Below are 22,064 nucleotides of genomic sequence, written 5' to 3' on the forward strand. Positions count from 1 at the left end.
AAGTTGTAGCGACGTTTCGGCAGAATCTCATCTGCCATCATCAGGCTTCTGTATTGTGTTTGTCTGTGAGTCAGGCATACAGAAGCCTGATGATGGCAGATGAGATTCTGCTGAAACGTTGCTACAATGATAGCCGCCCGTTTACTCGGAGCCAAGCTGCACTAAAAGCCTCCAATACAGGAACACAACGTTGCCAGCCAATCAAGACACAAAAAAAGCCACAAAACAGACAGAAGATATTAGAAACACCAATCAAGTAGAACACAGCAAACTCCAAGACCAATAAACACAGACCAAGACTCCCAACCAATCAGGATGAAGAAAAAAACATTCTGGCACAGCAGTAGGCTAGCCCCAAATTTAAAACTGAAACAACTGTAAAAGTCTGACTTACAGACGAACACAATACAGAAGCCTGATGATGGCAGATTCTGCCGAAACGTTGCTACAACTTTAAAAGCACAACTATGACGTGGGAAAATACCCAAACAAAGCTGAATACCTACCATACATACATACATATGCACTGCTCAAAAATAAATAAAGGGAACACAAAAATAAGACATCCTAGATCTGAATGAATGAAATATTCTTATTAAATACTTTGTTCATTACATAGTTGAGTGTGCTGACAACAAAATCACACAAAAATTATCAATGAAAATCAAATTTAGCAACCCATGGAGGTCTGGATTTGGAGTTACACTCAAAATTAAAGTGGAAAAAAACACTACAGGCTGATCCAACTGATGTAATGTCCTTAAAACAAGTCAAAATGAGGCTCAGTAGTGTGTGTGGCTTCCACATGCCTGTATGACCTCCCTACAACACCTGGGCATGCTCCTGATGAGGTGGCGGATGGTCTCCTGAGGGATCTTCCAATGATGCACCCATGAGACTGTAACGTATATATAGTTTTTTTTTAACTTTGTTAGATATTCATATATAGGTAATTCTCGACTTACAACAGTTTGTTTTGGTGACCATTCAAAGTTGCAACAGCAATGAAAACAGTGACCTTAATACCATTTTTCACACTTAAGTCCATTGTAGCATCCCTATGGTCACCTGATCAAAATCCAGATTGCAGCATCCCACGTGATCCCCTTCTGCCTTCTTCTGACAAGCAAAGTCAATGGGAAAACCAGATTCACTTAACAACCATGTGACTAACTTCACAACTGCACTCATTCACTTAACCACTGTGGCCATAAAGGTGGTAAAATGGGGCAAAACTCACTTAACAAATGTCTCACTTAGCAGCAGACCACTTAGGCTCAATTGTGGTTGTATGCTGAGAAATAAGTGTACACAGATGTACAATATATGCACCTATATATGCACACATATTTAAAAAATAGCATGCTAATTGTTTAGTTCCTGCTTCATATTAACAATTTTAATCATTTTTATGCTGTTGAAGGTGAATGGCATTAATTGCAACGGAGAATTTAAAATGGCTTTAATAAAAGTTTCCTACGTAGGCGTGATGAAAGAATTTGAGCTATAATGGTCCAGAATTCTACAATAGAATAGTTCATGATTTCCAGTTACCATAAGGTCCCGAAACACTTGCAAAACTCCTTTTAAGTTTCTCCTGAGGGAAAAGAAAAGCCAATATCTCCATTTTATATTTTTGAAATGTTTGTCCATCGAATGCAAAAAAGATTTTAAAAGCAAATAGGAAACTTGATATCTTCTGCCATCTCAAGTTATGAAACTACTATAATTTTTCGTTTTGTTTTATTCACCGTCTCTGCTAATACAAAAATTGCATTGCTGCACACAGAATATAAGCCTATCAGTAAACTTCCAAACCTCCATGTCAATGGTGCAGCTGCTGTGGAAGATTAAATAATCCTAAAGGTTAGTTGTCATGGTTCACTGTATTAAACAATCCCCACTGTGTGTTGATGGTATGGAGATTATGTGCTTCATCTGGTGATGCTTCGCTACAAACATTTGGTAGATTACTTTCCAGCATTCCCCAAGGAATCGATGTTCCAGGATCCCCCAGACCCTAATTTCTGGCTTGATACACTGCCGTGTCACTTGACAGAAGATTGGAACTCCTTTGGAAATTGTTCTCCACCTGGAATAGTTTTCAGCTACAAAATGGAAGGCAGCCAAGATATTCGGCTGCATTCTCTCTATCTCTGTCCCTATGGTGGTGTTAACTTCTTCCGGTGGGCACTTAGCTTTTGACAGCAGTTGAATTAAACCTCAAGGAAAAACACATTTACATCTAACTTGGAGAAATTCACTAAGCTCTTGTTATATGCCTTGCACAGTGCAATTCCAAGAGGGAGGAAGATAATAGCCATTAAAAGGAGTTTATGTCACTGAGAATAAACTGAGAGTATTTTTTTTTTCAGAATAAATATATCTCAAAATCGACAGACAAAATGCTTTGCTTTAGGAAGAATGGCTGATTTGGGAATTAATTCTTTAATATTTCTAGATCATTGTGTGTTGAGCTAATTCAGAAAAAAAAACCAAAAAAGACTTATGCAGACTATATAAATTGAACACATTTATTTTGGAATAAATATACTAATGAGATAAGTATGTCAGGGTAGTTGGTGGAGTGCAGGTGCCGCAAAATGCTTCATTAGAAAAACCTTTTATCAAGGATATAATATGACAAGGACTGGTTTTACAAAACAGTCATATGACACATTATTAGCCAAATGCTTCATATTACATATTTAATATAATTCAAAGCTTCAGATGTATACTACCTATTGTATGCAGCCTATATTTTCAAAGTAGAAACCAGTCTTCTGAGTGGGAAGAATGAAATCTAGAAGCATTTGGAATGATCCAAGTCTTAGAAATTTGAGTTAGAGTCTCCAACATAACATCAAAGGCACCAGATTTAGAAAAGCTGCCTTGTCAATCTTTTTTTACTTTATTCAAAATATATCTATTGGAAGAATGAAGCAAACATAACCTTCAATTAGAACATGGTTCAAGTAAGTGATATCAAATATCTGAATTACAAATTAAAACAATAATGGATGTTGATTTGTGGTCTCCTACCAACCAACTGCTATCAGTTTCCTATTAAACTCTAGTGGGTAAGATGAAAGAAGAGTGGAAAGGGAAGGCCAAATAACTGAAGTGACATTTAGTTCTCCAAGGTGAGGCTGCCAATGATAAACACAAATAGAACCTAGTGATAAATCCAAGAAGAAATAATGCTATTCAGACTGAGTTTCAGAACTGTAATGTGGCATTACAATTCTCATGAGACAATAAATTACTTTCTGCTTTATCCAGCTGGGTAATCTTGGGCCAGTCAACTCTCTCTCAGTCCAACTCATCTCACAGGGTCATTGTTGTGGAGAAAATGAGCAGGAGGAAGGTGTGTTGGATATGTTTGCCCCCTTGAGTTCTTTATAATAAAGATGAGATATTAGTAAGTATATAATTAGTAAATGATGAGAAATACTTCTTTGCAAACCCAAATTCAACCCTAGTTTATAAGAAAACAATACTTGAAGACCATCAAAGTTAAACCTGGACAATTGATCCAAATTTGTGTTGTGACCAGCAACAGTTCTTCAGCCTGAGTTATTTCCAATCATTTAATCCCTAATCCTGTGCATTAAAAAAGTGTGAGATCTGATGCAAACCCAAATCAATAAAACAGCAAAATATACTTTCTTGGAAATAAGAATCAGCTATTTCTAACTGTAAAAGAAGAAGAGGAGTTCAAGTACTAACTGTTCTCAGCATTTCTCTTCCAGCACCAAACCATTATCATTGAACAAAGTGCTGAATGCAAGTTTAAAACATTTTTGTCTATAGTAGGTTCAGGCACACAATTCTTACAGGCATTTCTGTATTTGCAGGTATTTCCCTTGAAGTGTCTTCTATTTAAGACTTTCTATACAAAGCAAAAAATAAAACAAAACAGTATTTATTTACAGGGATCCCTTTGGACCTAGCTTAGATATTTTTAGGAACTAAAATAGACTTAACTCAAACCTAATGCTTTTTTTTTTGCAAGTGTGACATGACTAGAAGAAAGATAAGATATTTTTTAAAAATGAAAAGTTTAAGAGGCAGCATCTTCTGGAAGAGGGGATTGAAACAGGAAACATGATAGATTTCTATTTGTGTGTGACCTCAAAGTTTATAGAAAAAAGGAAGACCTTCAATTGGGTTGTTCTGACCAGCATCTTGCTTGTTTGGACTTTGTGTCTCCTTTCTGCAGATGCCCACTCAAGATAGACGGGAACATCTCGTTCTGCCTTCTGTGAAATGTACGTTTTGTGGCTAGATGTGATTACAATGGCATCCATTATGATGAAGGAACAAATTGAATATCAACCATTTTATGAGCAAAGTGCTTTGTTTCTTTATATCCTGCTTTTATTATTTCTTATAAATGATATGCTTTCCCTTATCCATTGGCTGGAGAAAGTTAACTTACCCTATTGTAGAATTGGGAGTTAATAGGAAAATCCTTGGGATCGTTTTGGGCTGTAGTGGAACTGCTAGTTGCTATCTCTGGAACTTTTTCAATCAAAATAGACATATCCTGTTACAGGCCATGTCAAATCATTAACCTACTGACTGAAAGGATTTGCAGCTGCCTGACTGCTTTCATGTGGGACATCTGATGATTAATTTTAAATACATATTGTGAAAAAAAAAATCATGCTGCTAACATTTCCCATAGTTTTACAGAGTTTTTTTATGCACAGTAAGAAAGGAAATATTAACCCTTCTAACTGTATTTAGATAAAGGGTATTTCATCAAGTTTTAACATCTTGAGACTGTTGTTTATGGGACTAAAAGGTCTAAAACAGGGGTATCAATCTCACGGCCCATGGGCCGGATCCAGCCCATGGGGTGCTTAGATCTGGCCCGTGGGGCCACCTTGGAAACAGGCAAAGGAACAGCTCGCAGTGCCTCTGTCAGGGAATACAGAATACAGGAAGGCCGCATGCGACCCTCTGGCGCTCCATTTTTGCTGGAAGAGGGTTGCAGGACACTGTCACAGGCGAAAACAGAGCTCAGGAGCCCGTTCTCAGCTACTCTCTGAGCTACCCAAACAGATGAGGCGATAACAGCAGACGTGTTGCTTTTCAGAAAAACAGCAGCTGTTTATTCCTTCACAGCCTTAGGGACAGCAGGAAACAGCAAGCATGCAAAACAAAGTTAGCATTGGTAGCTTCGCCTACCAGCGCTTCATTTATCTATCCCACCCAGTCATTATCAGTGCATTCCCCAACATCCAGCGGCCCCACCCCTTTTTAGCCATCCCACATCCCTTCTCTTTTCCATCTTTTGACACTACAGTGTATGCTAATCACCCTTCACCAGCTCGCACCCAAGGCGCGATGTGTGTGGAACCCTCCACCAGTCCGCGGATTGGCTCTGCTCTGCTTATAGTTAAAAGGTCCTAGGATCGGCTCTTTTCCCCCCCATCTGCTGGGTGTCGCATCATGGGCTGTTGAAGCATAGATGACGTCCATTGTGCATGCTGGCTGCTGCTGCAGCTCATAAAGTCTTTCTGCAGTCCTGACTAGGTAAGCATGGCCAACCACCCCCCTATTGCTGCATCATTATTGTGCTGTCGATTCTCCGACCCCTGAGGTGACGAGCTCCGGCTCGAGCCGAGCTTGACCCGTTTTTTTCTGGCAGAGTGCTCAGGCTACCAGAGGCACCCCCGACACAAGTGACATTGAGCTGGTCACACCCACCTGGCCACGACCACTCCAGCCCCCCAAGGTCAAACACAACCCTGATGCGACCCTCAATGAAATCGAGTTTGACACCCCAGGTCTAAAAAACTGAAGCTACAGTATGCTGTATTTGCTAATCATGTCATCACTGGGAAAAGCCACTTAGCCCTTTCCAGATGTTATGGCCTGCAACTCCCATAGTCTTAACCCATTGGTCATGCTAATTACAACTGAAGGGAATTGTAGACTAAGGTGTATGGAAAAAACAGTAGTTTATTCTTTTTCCTCAAATTAATTTCATTGCTGGGGCTTTGCTCTATGGGGTACATTTGAAAAATCCTCACGATGGAAAGTAGACAAATCTCTTTATCGTTCTCCTTTCCTGCCCTTTGATGCAAGTGCAACAATCTGGAAAAATTTCATAGTTGCAATCATATTTGTTTTCTTTTAGTAGTTATTTAGAAGAAAAAATAGTTTTCCTTAAAATATGAACTGATTTAATTAAATCAAAAGATATATTAAATGATGTCTGTCTGTCTGTCTATCATCATCTAGCTAGTTGTCATCCAACTCTCTCTCCCCCCCCCCACACACAAACACATGCAGCAAGGGATATAGTAAAGTTTCAAAGAAACAAACCCATAGGTTTAGACCAGGGGTGTCCAACCTTGACAACTTTAAGACATGTGGACTTCAACTCCCAGAATTCCTCAGCCAGCAAAGCTGGCTGAGGAATTCTGGGAGTTGAAGTCCACAAGTCTTAAAGTTGTCAAGGTTGGACACCCTGGTTTAGACCATATCACCTATAATGATTTTCCAGGAAGGTGGAGTAGGTGAGCATGGAAGTACTGTACATAGATAGGGCTACAAGTCATAATAGAATTGTCAACCAATTAACTGCCAGAAAGTCAATTTAGACTCTCTAATGACCACATAGATCTTCACCATGAGATCTTCCTAATCCAGGGGTACTAAACTCATGTTGTCATGTCATTGTCATGTGATGTATTGGGACTTTTTTCCCATTTGCTAAACTAGAGGTGGGCGTGGCCAGCACATGATGCATCCAGCCTGTGGGCCAGGAGTTTGACACCCCTGCCCTATTCTTTCAAGGCTCCCAATGGTACGTTCATTGCCACTGTATCTAGTCTATCCTCTTTGCTACTCATCGCTCTTCTCCAGGTTTTTCTTTCCCTCTATCTTTATCAGCATTAGAACCTTTCCCCAAGAGCTAGGTCTTCGCATAATCAACTACGTTTTTTTCTCTCTTTAATTGAAATTGCTTTAAAAGTCAAACTGAGATAATTCTATCAGTGTTCAATCTTAGCATTTTGATTCTGACATTAGGCTTTAACGTCTAACCTTCTTCCTTCCCAATGTAAATATGTTTTTTGCACTGTGGAGCTCTCTTTCCCTCTAGACGTCCTTTGATTTTAGTCCATCCATATCACAATGATCAGTGCCACATGTATTTGGCCACTGATACTGCCCAGTAGTTCACTGGATATTTTCCAGACTTGGATAAAGAGAAAGTTAATTTCCAAGCAAAATGCTAATACTGTCCCATTTTGTAAACCCCGATTGGTTTTCTTGGCAACTACTAGAGTGGATTGTCATTTTATTTTCCAATTAATCCTATTTATTCTGATCTCTTTTCTATCATCTGCCTATCATGTGGGATTTTCCTGAAAATGCACACACTCCCAACAATGTACTTCCTAGCATCAGTAAGATACACTGACCAGAAACCATAAGACATGATTTAGCATTCTTATTGTTAGAAACATTTGAATAAGCTTGGAACTTACTATATTTGGCTCTTATTCTACATGGTGGTGCAGTGGTTAGAATGGTTAGAATGCAGTACTGCAGGCTACTTCTGCCGACTATCAGCAATTCTCACCAGCTCATGGTTGACTCAGCCTTCCATCCTTCTGAAGTGGGTAAAATTGACCCAGATTGGACCCAGATTGTTGAGGGCAATATGCTGAGACTTCTTAGAGAAGTCTATAAAGGACTGTGAACCTTGAGCCTGGTGGGATTTGAACTGTCAAATTGCAGGCAGCTGGCAGGCAGCAGAAGTAGCCTGCAGTACTGCACTCTAACTACTGCGCCACCTTAGCTCTTATCCAGAAAACCACCTCTTTCCATAGCCTTATTGGGCATGTTGTTTAAAGTTGCTGAGACTTCTGATTTGGTGACAGCTGACGGACCTTCCCTGCTGTCAAAGTAAGTGATTGTGAAAGAAAAGGACTACAGTTATTGCTTCCAATGCTAAGTAGGAATGTTGGGATTTGCAGTGCCAACACTCACAGAGCATGAAGTTGGAGAAGCCTAGGATAATAATAATATTATTAACACAAGAGTGACAGTTCCCTCCAAACTGGTATTGTAATCTACAATTGCTAATTGGCTTTTATCTCTCTACATTGCATTGTCTTAAGCATTTGAGCACTTAGTAAGTTTTCCAGGAAAAAAAAACCATGAAGCTTAAAGCAACACATAAGCAGTCATACTAGGGTGGATCCAAACCACTTTGCTATTTGAGACAAAGCTTTAAATGTCACATACAAGGACAATGTTCTTCCCTGCATAAAGATAGGAGGCTACCTTAAAGGAGAAATGGAAGGCAATACAAAACACTGTATTTTATTGAGAGGAAAAGCCAGGAAGTTCAAAAGGGAAAGGTATATAATGCCTTGGTAAGACTACACTTGGAATATTGCAGCTAGTTTTGGTTGCCACAATATAAAAAAGATGTTGAGACTCTAGAACAGGGGCATCAAACTCAATTTCATTGAGGGCAGCATCAGGGTTATGTTTGACCTCGGGGCCGGGGTGGATATGGCCAGGGTGGCTGTTGCCAGCTTGACATCACTCATGTGGTGGCCCAAGTGCTCTGCCTGTGAAAACGGGCTCCCGAGCTCCATTTTGGGCTAAGACTGCCTCCTGCAACCTTCTGCCAGTGAAAACAGAGCTCAGGAGGGCCGCATGTGGCCCTCCTGAGCTCCATTTTCACTGGCAGAGGCACCGTGGGGCAGTCCTTCATCGTTTCCAGGATGGTCCCTTGGGCCAGATCTAAGCACCTTGTGGGCCAGATCCAGCCCCCAGGCCTTCAGTTTGACACCCTTGCTCTAGAAAGAGTGCAAAGAAGAGCAACAAAGATGATTAGAGAGGCTAAAACATATGAAGAACGGGAAATGGGTATTTCTAGTTCAATGAAAAGAAGGACTAGGGGTGACATGATAGATGTGTTCTAATATTTAAGGGGATGCCAACAAAGAAGAGGGAGTCAATCTATTCTCAAAGTATCTGAAGGAAGAACAAGAAGCAATGGATGGAAACTAATCAAGAGACCTAGAACTAAGTTCTAGAACAACCTAGAACTGAGGAGAAATTTCCTGACAGAACAATTAATCAGTGGAATTATTTTCCTCAGGAGTTGTGGGTGTTCCAACATTGGACATTTGTTAGAAGAAATTGGACAACCTATTTGACCAAAATAGTGTAGGGTTTCCTGCCTGAGCAGGGAGTTGGACTAGATCTCCAAGGTCCCTTCCAACTCTGTTATTCTGTTATAGATTGGTATTGCCATGTCCTTATATTAGCCAATATACCTGCCCCTGACTCAGAAAATATGATTTGTAGTGATTGATCTTGCTGGAATCATCTTGTTCTATACAATAGAAAAGACAAGCTGTATCTCTGAGTAACTTTTCTACACCATCTTCATTCTTCAGAGCTTCTTGGGTGCCACAAGGTGTACTATAAAGACTAGTTCAGAAGTGTGAGGGAAGACATCAGTGTCTATCCTGAGCCTATTATTTCTCTAAATTCCAATCTGTGATCAAACTCTTCATTGAATGTTTCTTTTTAAATGCATTGGACCACATATCTTAAGAATTGTTAACCATCCAGTAATTGGAGAGGCATTGGGGGTAAATTAAACCCCTAATTTACTCCACAGTAAAATTCAGAAAAGGATTCTAATTCAAAGGGTGACAAGAACTCTTGGGACCCAACAGTTGTGAAGGTGCCCTGATCCCAAACTCTCTAGGGTTTCAAACATAACTACACTGAATTGTGCTTAGAATTTTTTAGGAAGCAGGAGAAAATAGGGAATATGTTTTCCCCAAATATTGGCTTAACCTTCCTGCCATATTAAAGCTCACTATTGTATATATTGGCTCCTAACTATAAGCTAGTCTCCAAGCCGGTCCATTTGTTTAGTCTACAGAAGCAGGACTTATGCAAACAACTTCTTAACAGTTTTAATTAAATCCACCACCTTAAGGATCAAAGCTACAAAAATATGAAAGGTATCAGTTGTGCACAAATGTGAACATTTATTGCATTCCTTCGGATATCTTTGTTAGCAGCATTTGAAAATAGGGCATTGGTATGTTACAAACAAGACTTTTATCTACAAACCTATTTCTGACCTGCTCAAAAATATTCAAAGGCAAGACTCTGAGTGGCCTAAGTGTGTGTGTGTGTGTTTTTATAGTATCTTGTTATAGATAGATACATGTTGCCCACATAAAGTGGAAATTCTACTAATCTATTTTAAAATAAAGATCTAAAAGAACAATGTAGCATTCTTTTCAAAAATGAACAGTTACTTATATATTAGCTTTGTACATCACTCAGTGCCACTGTTTAATTAATCATGGTTTTACCACACTAAGTAACCAATTATGATGTATAAAATTTAATGGCTGGTTCATACAAGCCAGTTGGATTCGCGCATCCTACCCAGCTTATATTCTGTAAATCCCAGATCTTCACACAGTTTACTTTCGATTAATTTTTTTTTGGCTAGACTTTGCAGCTTTCCAAACAAAACCTGGGTAAATTAGCTTCATAATTCACACAGGGTATCTCTTATCCTCTTGAAATTGCAGCTACTTGGTAGATTGTCTGGGGACTTTGAAAGATAGTGGAAATAGGTTTGCATAATGGATTTCCCTAGCGTGGGAATATTTTGCTCCTCCATCACCAGTTTCAGCCCTTACACCACCCCACATCCATTTTGCCCTTTTCGTCTGCTTTTGGGTCTCTGAACTGTACACACATCACCCTCTTCCTCCTTCTAGTTTGGACAGCCAAAAGTTGTTATGATCCTCCTTCCACCTCCATTTTCCTTTGGCTGATGATGGTTGGAGATCCTCTTTTTCAAATCTTCCTTCTGGCTTAGGATAGCATGAAGGAGGAAATATTTGAATGGATCAATCTCTGTCTCTTTTTCACATTAGTCACACAATGGTTTTCTTTCCTATCAGTGAGAACATCTGGCAAGTTAAAAAAAAAGTGGCATCTATTTTCTTAAATAACTATGTGGATATTCACTGACTCCTGCTTTTCTGGGTTCCTGCCCTGTACTTATATGTTCAATCAGAAAAGGGCTGGAAGAGATCTCAGAGGTCTTCTAGTCCAATCAGAAGATCCTATACCAATCAGGAACTTAATCAGGAGATCCTATACCATTTCAGACAAATGACTGTCCAGGCTCTTCTTAAACACCTCCAGTGATGAAGCACCAACGACTTGTGATAGCAAGCTGTTCCATTGGTTAATTGTCCTCACTGTTAAGAAATGTCTCCTTAATTCCAGGTTGCTTCTCTCCTTGATTAGTTTCCATCCATTGTTTCTTGACCTGCCCTCTGATGCTTTGGAAAATAAGTTGACACCCACTTCTTTGTGGCAGCCCCTCAAGTAATGGAATTCTACTATCATGTCCCCCCTAGTGTTTCTTTTCTATAGACTAGCCAAATCCAAATCCTGCAATCGTTCTTCATAGGTTTTAGTCTCAGGCTTTTAATCATCTTAGTTGCTTTTCTTTGCACTTTTTCCAGTATCTCAACATCTTTTTTGAAATATGGTGACCAAAACTGGATGCAGTATTCCAGATGTAGCCTTACTAAGTGGTACTAATACTTCACATGATTTTGATTCTGTACCTCTGTTTATACAACCAAGGATTGTATTAGCCTTTTTAGGTGCTACTGCACACTGGTGGCTCATATTTAAGTGATCACAATTAAATGACGTTAGCTTAGTATGTTGAGTAAAATCATTATGTTTCTAAAGTTATGATCACTGCACACCAGAATAACTAGACACAAGGACAGTTTTTTCTCAAGTGCCATCACTCTGCTAAACAAATAATTCCCTCAACACTGTTCAACTATTTACAAAGTGTGCATTACTATTACTGTTAATCTTCTCATCACTGCTTATCACCCATCCCCTCCCACTTGTGAATGTAGGACTGTAACTTTGTCGCTTGTATCCTTACGATTTACATTGACTGTTTCCTAGTATGATCTGATAGTTGATTGTACCCTATGACTATCATTAAGTGTTGTACGTTATGATTCTTGATTCTTAATGAATGTATCTTTTCTGAGAGTATTTACACCAAGACAAGTTCCTTGTGTGTCCAATCACACTTGGCCAATAAAGTATTCTACAATTCTACAATCAATAGCTTATTTGTATTGGTGCATGGAGTCATGGAGATTATATTTATTTATTTATTTATTTATTTATTTATTTATTTATTTATTTATTTATTTATTTATTTATTTATTTATTTATTTATTTATTTATTTATTTTTGTCAATTGCTTACAAGATAATAGGTATAAGTAAAAACATAGTTATTAATACATGGATACATATAAGAAAAATAAAAAATAAAAGAAACAATAGGACAGGGACGGTGGGCACGTTGGTGTGCTTATGCACGCCCCATGGGGAAAAATAATTAGAAACTGTTACAAATGTGCAGGAGCATGTCCTGAGCCCCAGAAAAGGAAAAAATCATTAGGAAGAGACTCAAACTGACTCCATAACTGATTTCCTGGGATGTAAGTTTGAAGGAAAGGAAAATACAATCAGACTTTCAAGATTCAGTTACTGTATACTCAATAAAGTATAATTCTAGTCTTCTGGTGGAATCTGGTTCCTAACCTGGACCACATAGAAGAGTTGACCTTTACTAACCCAGCCAACTGTTCATTGCTCAACAAATTTGAGATCATATAATTATGTGAATCTAGATAGTAGATTTGAAATATTGATTGATTGATTGGTTTCTATAGCTACCCATCTCAGCAAATGATGCATAGGTCCTTGTATATTTCAGGAGGCTGCATATTGTACTAAGAGAACCATCAATGAAATTAGCCTGTGGCAGCTTCAAAAAAATACATAGTTGCAAGCCAAATATGTTCTATTCAATTGCCATATATCTATGAGTGTCCATGGTGTAACAAAGGAGGGGGGAGGAGAATGATATAACTATGACAAAATTTTGCCTTTGCATCTGATATTATGACACAAGTATCAGGATATCACAATGTATGTTTTATAATTTTGGTGCCATCATGATTAGGAGTAGATACACATCAACATCTGGCAAATGTTAGATACCCAGTAGGACACATTTGTAGGCTGATGCCTTCTATCTCAGAGACACAATTTTCCACTGCAATTCAGAGTGAGATGTTGCAGGAAATGACATTGATTGAACTGTGTTGCTGAGCAAAACCACAATTGTGGCTAGTAAAACCCACATGAGTCAGTTGAATTAGGAGAGAATCCATGGAAGACATTTTGTTCACAGTGGTTTCCTACCTCAAAGACTTACTATATACAGTATATACTCTTTAAGCCCACCTATCCCCAAAATGTATTGAACCAGAAATGATATTCAGCCAGTTCTGGAGAACCAGTAGTGGAAATTTTGAGTAGTTCAGAGAACTGGCAAATCCCACCTCTGACTGGCCCCACCCCCATCTATTTTCCGCCTCCTGAGTCCCAGCTGATTGGCTCGGTTTTCTTTTGTTGCACTGCACAGGAGAATGGAGCTGGAAAGCAGGTTAGTGGGGTGGGGAGGGAATGGGATTTTCCAGTAACCTTCCCCTGCCACGCCCACCAAGCCGCACCATACCTACCAAGCCACACCCACAGAACCGGTAGTAAAAAAAATTGAATATCACAACTGTATTAAACCAGTATTACATTATTATCCAAAAGCACTCATGGTGTTCTACCAGTGTAATTCAACACAACAGCTTCTTTTGTTAGGGATGTTACATTCTTTTTAGAAGAAAGAGTGATATAAATGAAATTTTGGTACCATGAAAGACCCCAAGCCCAAAATAGGGCATCCCTGCTTGCCAAAACTTTGGTATTTGGCAAGATATCTATGCAAGTCTGGAAATTGGTAAAGAAAAACTGACCTGTGGCCAACCCAGTTTTAAATTGCTTTCAGGATAAGCTTTCAGTTGTCAGTCAAGCTGTTCAATATTTAAATCCCATGTGAACTTTTTGATAATATTTGGCAACCCTTTTTATATTTACACAATAGTAGCAGGTTTTAGCCTTTGAAAACTTGAGCAGAATGTGTATCTCTGCTGTTTGCTTTAAAAAAAAAATATTTTCAGTACAACTCTACCTCCATAGTGCTGGGTTTTATGAGCTTGGTACACTCAAAAAGGCCCTGGGATTAAGGTTGTTTCAAAAAATTTCCATTATAAATTCTTGATGCTAATTTTTATGTTGCAGACATACAACTGGGCCCTACCTCTATCCTGCTATGGTTGCTGTTGTTTTATTATTATTATTATTTGGAAAAAATGATCTTTATAGGAAACTAATGTGGCTACTTTAAAGTGGCATCTGTTTTAAACACTTTTCTGTGCTGCTATAATAAATCATATTTTTATTGAAGTGAGAATTTGATTTTTGTAATTTATCGTTACTTTCCTCGGTTCAGCAAATGTATTCACTGATTAAATAGCCTGGGTCTAAAGTCATAAAACGGGAAGATGCTCACAAACAATGTAATTTAATTGCCATTAAGAACTTGTAAAAAAATTTTTTAAACAGACAGACAATGAAAAGTGGCTGTAATGGCTTTTAGGTGTAATTTTATACGGCTCTTTAATTCCATGTTCTGATCTGTTTGGTAGTCAAAATCCTTAATGGAAGAAGTTTCCCTTGTGATGAACAAACTTTGTTGGATAAAATTAAATGGAGATAACTAATGATGTTCCGACTAATTAATTTTTATCTGGTTGATTGTCCAGATGCAATTGAGAAAGGCAGTCTTTGATTTACAACAGTTCATTTAGTGACCATTCAAAGTGGCACTGAAAAATGTGACTTATGACCCTTTTTCACACTTATGACCTTTGCAGCATCCCCATGGTCATGTGATCAAAATTCAGAAGCTTGGTTCATGCTTATGACGGTTGCAGTGTCCCTGGTCATGTGATCAGCTTTTGCGACCTTCTGACAAGCAAAGTCAATGGGGAAGCCAGATTCACTTAACAACTGTGTCACTAATTTAACAACTGCAGTGATTCACTTAACAACTGTGGCAAGAAAGGTCGTAAAATAGGGCAAAACTCAGTTAACAAATATCTCACTTAACAACATAAATTTGGAACTCAATTGTGGTTGTACGTTGAGGACTACCTGTAATCCAAATTAAGATACAGTTCAACAATTTCGGAAAAATGTGACATGAAGATGACTGATTTCTTTCCTAACAGGACTGCAATCTCACCTTGGGAAATACATACCATAAAAATAGAATAGAATAGAATAGAATAGAATAGAATAGAATAGAATAGAATAGAATAGAATAGAATAGAACAGAATAGAATTCTTTATTGGCTAGGTGTGATTGGACACACAAGGAATTTGTCTTGGTGCAAATGCTCTCAGTATACATAAAAGAAAAGATATATTCGTCAAGAATTATCAGGCACAACACTTAATGATATTCATAGGGTACAATAAGCAACCAAATCATACTAGGAAACAGTCAGTATAAAATAAGATGTATAAATTAAACTTTCGTGTAATTCATTTTCTTTTAGAGTATCAGATTTCAACCAAACCAATTCCATACCCATAGATTCACTATCTCACTAAAACTTTAATTTTTGCAACATGAAATTGTCCCTTTCTTCCCTCCTTGCTTTTAGCATAATGTAAATGTGTGTTCTCTCTGCAATATAGTCCTTTAAACGTTATGTGTTTTCCTAATCTTTCACCAGATTTAATTCCAAGGCACAAGGTGTGAAATCAAACTATTGTCTGCAGCTGTGTTCAAGTGAAAGTGCTATCTTCAGCATTTCTACATTCACAGAGAGTTAAATCTTTACATTGCTCGAACATGGTTATACAATAACTTTGAAATAAAAATAATAAATACTGAATGGCTTAATAACCATAAAATCCCACCAACTATCAAACAGGATCTGCATACCTGTACTAGTTAACCCAAGGCAAGAGCCAACCAACTGTGCTGCCCCACCCTGAATGGTTCTTATAATTGAGATCACATTGATTGTGGTTGCTGGGAATCAATGTTCAATCGGTTTTGGAGCTCTGTAGATTATTCAGACTTAAGACTTTAAAGTTTACCTTAAATTAGTATTCTTGCAGCAAAACAAAACTTTTGCTACAAGTCTCTCACATTCACAGAACTACATCTGCTTTTTCTTCTTCTCATGTTTCATTGACCTCCTAACAGAAAAATCTAGATGCATCTTAAATGCAGACTCTTAAACCAGCTGCTTGTTGGCAAATACAAAGGCTATATGATGGAGGGGAGCTGCCTCCTTAAATGCACTCGACACTGCTCACTTCTGTTCAGTGCCATTCATTTGCCCTCTACCGACACATCTACAAGGTTGTTATGCCTATTTTGTTGATCCCTAAACTCATAGGTAAATTGGAACACTAAGAAGAACCTTGTTCCAGGATTTGCACTGACCAAAAGAAAGATTTGCACTGACCAAATAATATTTCTAATCCTCCATACTCTTTGATCTCAGGGTAAGTTCATGAGATATTTGCCCCAAGTCAAGCAAAAGAACCAAAGAACAAAAGCCAAAGGATAAGGGACAAGACCAGTGTTATGATAGTGCCAGTAGATGGATTGTTCCAAAAGTGCTTATTCAAGAGGCAACTGGACTTTCTGGTTTTTCTCTGAAAGGTGAGGAGCTGAAGAAGCTTTTGGATGAGAAGTGAAATGTCTTCAAAGTAAAACCAGAAAATCCAGTTGCCTGGATGACTGAGAATCTCCATGGAGATGGATTGTGTTATCACATTGAACATGATTGAATGGACCAGTCATACCTCGCTTGAAGAAAGAAGAAAAAAGTGAAAGTGTTATTTTGCAAGCAGACATCTGCAACATGCTTGAGCTGAGGGACCAAACAGTAGACGCTGAGGCAGGACATTCTGCTTCTGATTTAGGCAAACTGCTTTGGGTCAGAGCAAATAATCCAGATCCAAATGATTGGCAATCATGCAATAATACTATACAGGGCGCCTTTAGCAAGGGACAATTTGGAATATATTAAACTAGTCTTGTCTAGTCTTCTCTGAGCCATAGTATGGAAGTAAGAATTATTGTAACTACATATACAAAAAGTAGAACAAGTTGCAAAAGTAGAACAAGTTGCAGCTTCCAAACTGTCCCATAAATTTTCTAACCAAACAACATATGCCATTGTGCCTTGAGCCTTTAAAAAGGATTCTTGTTGGCTAGAAATTAAAAGTCTGGCCTACAGAAATGCTACTCTAATTGCATTTGGAACAGGTGACCACAGCAAAACCATGGAAACAGAAAAGTAAGCATCAGGATTCCCCAGACTTTTAGGGAACTGTGGAGAGTGATTCTGCAAGATATTCAAGCAAGCTTAGATTTTTTTAAAAAATGGCAGAGATAATTTCATTAATATATATTAAGAAATTACCTGGAAACAAAATTCCACGAAACAAAATACTGCTGTCTTTTTTCTTTATATTTTATTGATTTTATTGTTTCTTTGCTTGTTGTGGACAGACCAGAGTGATTGAGAGTCAAGCACTGTACAAGTTTAATAAATTATTATCAATTAAATAGAACTCTGAAACAAAAAGGAGTAAAAAAATATGCAAATATATTAGATCAGCAAATAAGAGTCGCCTTATAGGACAGGTGGATGGTATAAAAATGTAATAAATAAATAAATGTTACAACAAATGTCAAATGATAGGCAGTATGCTTTTCAACACTGTGAGAAAAATGCATATTAAATCTGCCCGATTCCATTCTTCAGAATTAGTGATGTTGCCTCAAAGAATCTGAAAGATTGGAAAAATCTGAACTATGCAATAAACTTTGAGCAAAATCTTCACAAGTCAATAAAATACTTTTTTTGCTCTGAGAGTGTGCAATGTCTAAACTCAGAATAATTCTGCAAAATAGAAATATTTAGGTCTGGTATTTCAACATTGTTGGCTGGAGTTTAAAAGGACAGAAACAATATAAGGCAAATGTATTTGGAGGAAGGGCCAAAGTTTCGTGGGCAAGATGAAGAAAGTAACTTAGAGCAAACTTTTCTAAGTGGAAAAGTTACAGCTTTCTTCTGTTTGCGATCAGAGAAAAAAAGTTGTATATATTTTCTTTTTGAAAATAGTTAAAGCACAGAAATAAGTAGAGAAACCTAGATGGCAAATCATGATACATCCATTGTGACACCATAACCCAAATTGCATGATTTCCATTCACAGATGTGCAATGCATATTTATGATGCGTGAATTATTGTGCTGCATAAACTAAATTCCACCCTTTGCAAAATGTCACAATGTATGTCTCATTTTGATGTCATTGTAGCTTGTGAACAATTAGCCCTGAGCTTAATATCTATTGTATAGTCTCCTATCTTTTAATTGTAGTGTTTCAAAAGATCTTTTGAAACACCCAAGAGTGATGAATACATGAAGTTAAATAATACATTCATTATGAATACATGTAGTTCAATTATGGTATGGTATTTTATGGTATTTTCTTCCAAAACTAGTCATCAAACTTGGACAGCTCTAAAAGGGATTGATCAGATTCATGAATGGTTTAAACTATTAATCAAGATGGCTGTTTTATTTTCAAATGCAAGAAGTCAGGAACCAGGATAGAGTTCAAAAATATTATAGCTTTATTTCATGCTACCTACACATAAGAATATGAACTACGAACTGTCAAGGCAAATTGGTGTTAGGTAAGAGTCAATGGGGAGCTGGACTTAGGTCTCTTAAAGGGGTGTAGAATACTCCAAACTAATGGTGAGTTTGACCCCACTCTTGGACTTAGCCTGGCCATTTCCTGCATTTACTCATAAATCATATATTGCTTCCCATTTCACAACTGCAGCTCTGGATGATCAACCCAGGTTAAAAGCCGAAAAACTTGCGTCGCAGCAGTACAGCATGCAATCTTTAAGCTCTAAGATCGCTGCTGATATCTCCATTGCAGGACGGTCCCAACGGACCTAAACCGTCCCGTAGAAACAGTGACAGAGGAGGGCACATCCTGTTGATCCCAGGGACATCGCAAAGTCCCTGGTAGATCCAGGAGAAGCCCTTTTTTCCCGCGGTGGAGAGGCAGCCATTAAAGCTGCTGAAGCTGGGACAGCTCCGGAATGGAAGAAAGCTGGAAAGAAAGTGTGTCCGTTTGGTGAGATAATTTTCTACTTATTTTTTTCTGGAGAGAACACCCTAAAAGACTAAAAATTAAATTTAAAAGTGAAGATAAAAGTGCTCAAGCGGCGAGATTAAGCACAAATTAAGCCTGAAGGTTTTTTTTTTTTTTATTGGAACTTTGGATTTTGTTAAAACTTTTTAACTTTTAAACTGGACTGGTCTTTCCTTTTTAATTTTTATTTTTTCCCTTCAAAATAACTCTTTGGAAAAGTTTTTTATTCTCTTGCTTTTTCTTTTTAATAATTTTAGATTCTTTATATTTTTTATTATTCCTGATTTTAATATTAGAGGGGAAGGGAAAGGAAAGGGAAATAAGTAGCGCTGCCACCTGGAGGCTTGGATACATTGTTTTCCTTTCTTTCTTTCTTGTTGATACATTTGCTGTTACATTCAAGGACTCTGTGCTTTTCATTGAAAAGATAGTGGGAAGAGCATGTACATTGTTTGCAGGTGCTCTTCTGTGGAACTACTGATAGCTGGAGTCTGGATTTGAAATTGAAGAAAGAAGATTGAAGTGACCTTGAAAAGAGAACTGGAAATTTTGTTTTTTGATTTAGTAAAGAGCCTTGAACATATAGTGGCAGTGCTTTGCTTGTTGACAGAATTGCATTTTCTTTTTCCTTTTTTTTCTATTCCCGCCCCCAGTTGGATTTTTATATTTGGACTTATGCAAGAATAAGACTACTTTACCCCCTCCCTTTATTTTACCTCTTCGGCAAGGGGAATATACAGATCTCTGTGTTTTTAAATCTTTTCTTAATTTTTTTTTATTTTTTCATCCTTTTTCCATTTTATATTTTTTCCTTTTTTTCCTTTTTTCCTATATAATTGGAACCATTTGGATTAAGGTATTCAAGTGCCTGAAGATTTTTCCCTTCCCTCTTTTATTTTTAATTATTTTTTCTTTTTTCTTTTTTTTTTACTGGAATGGCAATTGGCTGCTCTTGCTTTTTCTTTTCAATTTTTCTATTGTACTTTAAGATGAGCAGAAAAATACCAGCCTCAGCTTCTTCAATCCCAACTTCTTCTTCCTCACCATCTGGAGGACAACGATCAATACAGGTGATGTTACAACAAGAAAAGGAGAAAGAAGTGACACTGCAGATGATTATGCAAGGAATTTAAAAGATACAAGTAAAAACAGATAATATTGAAAAGAGAACGGAGAATATTAAGCAAAGAATGGAAAAGACGGATGAAAAAATAGAAAATATTCAACAGATGATGATGCAATATGAGGACAGAATTAAGAAAATTGAAGAACAAAATGTACAAAGAAATAAGATTAGAGATATGGATACCCGATTGAGTGAAGTGGAAAGAGATAAGGGCAGATCTCTACAATCATTGGGATGGGAAATTGATAGATCAGAATTCTATCTTAGATTTCAAAATATAGAAGAAGAAAAGGGTGAAAACCTTGCTGAAATTATGACAGAAATCCTGGCAGAAGCATTAGAGGTAACTAAAGAGAAGATGATGGATGGAATGGATGAGGTTTTTCGTGTTTATACAAGATATGCGATGAGAAATAAACTGCCAAGAGAAGTTCATATTAGATTTACTAAGAAAATAATAAAATCACAAATACTGCAGGCGGCAAAAGAAAAAACACTAACGTACAAAGATAAAGAAATAGTGGTACTGAAACAGGTACCGAAAAGAGTGAGAGAGATAAGAAGAGAATATTTATTTTTGACTAAAGAGTTACTTAAGAGAGGAATAAATTGTAGATGGCTGATACCCAAAAGTCTCATGTTTACCTGGCAGGAACAAAGACACAGAATTGATACAGTTGAAAAAGGTGGAGTTATTCTATCTGGAATATTTTAGAGGAAGGGAGGAAGATACAAGAAAAGAAGAGTTGTTAATTGAATTTCAAGAGGAATGTACAGCAGTAATTGAAGAAGAGGAAGGAGCCATAGGTGGTGTACTCAGAGAACAACGAGAACCAAGATCTACTAGAGCAACAAATCCTTCTTACAAAGTCTAAAATGGATGAGAAAAAATTGATTACAATTAATATAAATGGGCTTAAATCAGCTATTAAAAGAAGAAAAATTTCATAAGTTAGAGAAATTAAAATTTGATATAATCTGCCTACAAGAAGTACATATTAAAAAACAAAATGGGGACTTCCGGTTTGTCGGCTTCGGCAGTGGCAGGGATTCGTGATCCTGCGCGATCCCTGTTGCGCTAGCCGCCTTGGTGCCTCCGATCCGGACGGGTCTGGAGGCTAAGGTTGCCCCGTAGAGGCAGACGAAGATAGGAGGGATCCGGACAGGGGGTTGGGGTTTTCGCAGACCCCTTCCCCACCCGGCTTAACCCTCTTTTCTCAAGGCGGTGGAGCGGCGGTCAGCAATGGCCGCCACAAAGAAGCTGACAGCTGGACAAGATTGTGCTGGAGGAAGAAGGAGAAAGTTCTGAAGCGAAAGTTTTTGGCTGAACTGGGACTATAAGATACAAGTAATATCCTGAAAATCCTGATTTTTGAAAGATACTTTGTTTCCAGAAGAGATTTACAAGCGGCGAGTGAAAGTGTTTAAAGAGAAAGTTTACTCTCCTTCCACATGGATTTAACAAATGGATATTGAAAATCCTGCTATTATACAGAAGGTAAAAATTTAAAGCTTTCTGTTATAAGTGGGAAGGGAGAGGACAAAAGGAAAATTTTTATTAAGATTTTGTTGGAGGAGAAAAAAAACCCCAAATGATTATATATTGAAACAACAAAAATTAGGGAAATTATTTACAGCGTTAACACATTGTAAAAAGAGAGGAGTGGTGTTATACATTAGAGATACAATCCCTAC

The sequence above is a fragment of the Notechis scutatus genome, chromosome 4 (genome assembly GCF_049901735.1).
Source record: "Notechis scutatus isolate UNSWTSFEM ecotype Mainland chromosome 4, rNotScu1.2, whole genome shotgun sequence".
NCBI classification, from domain to species: Eukaryota; Metazoa; Chordata; class Lepidosauria; order Squamata; family Elapidae; genus Notechis; species Notechis scutatus.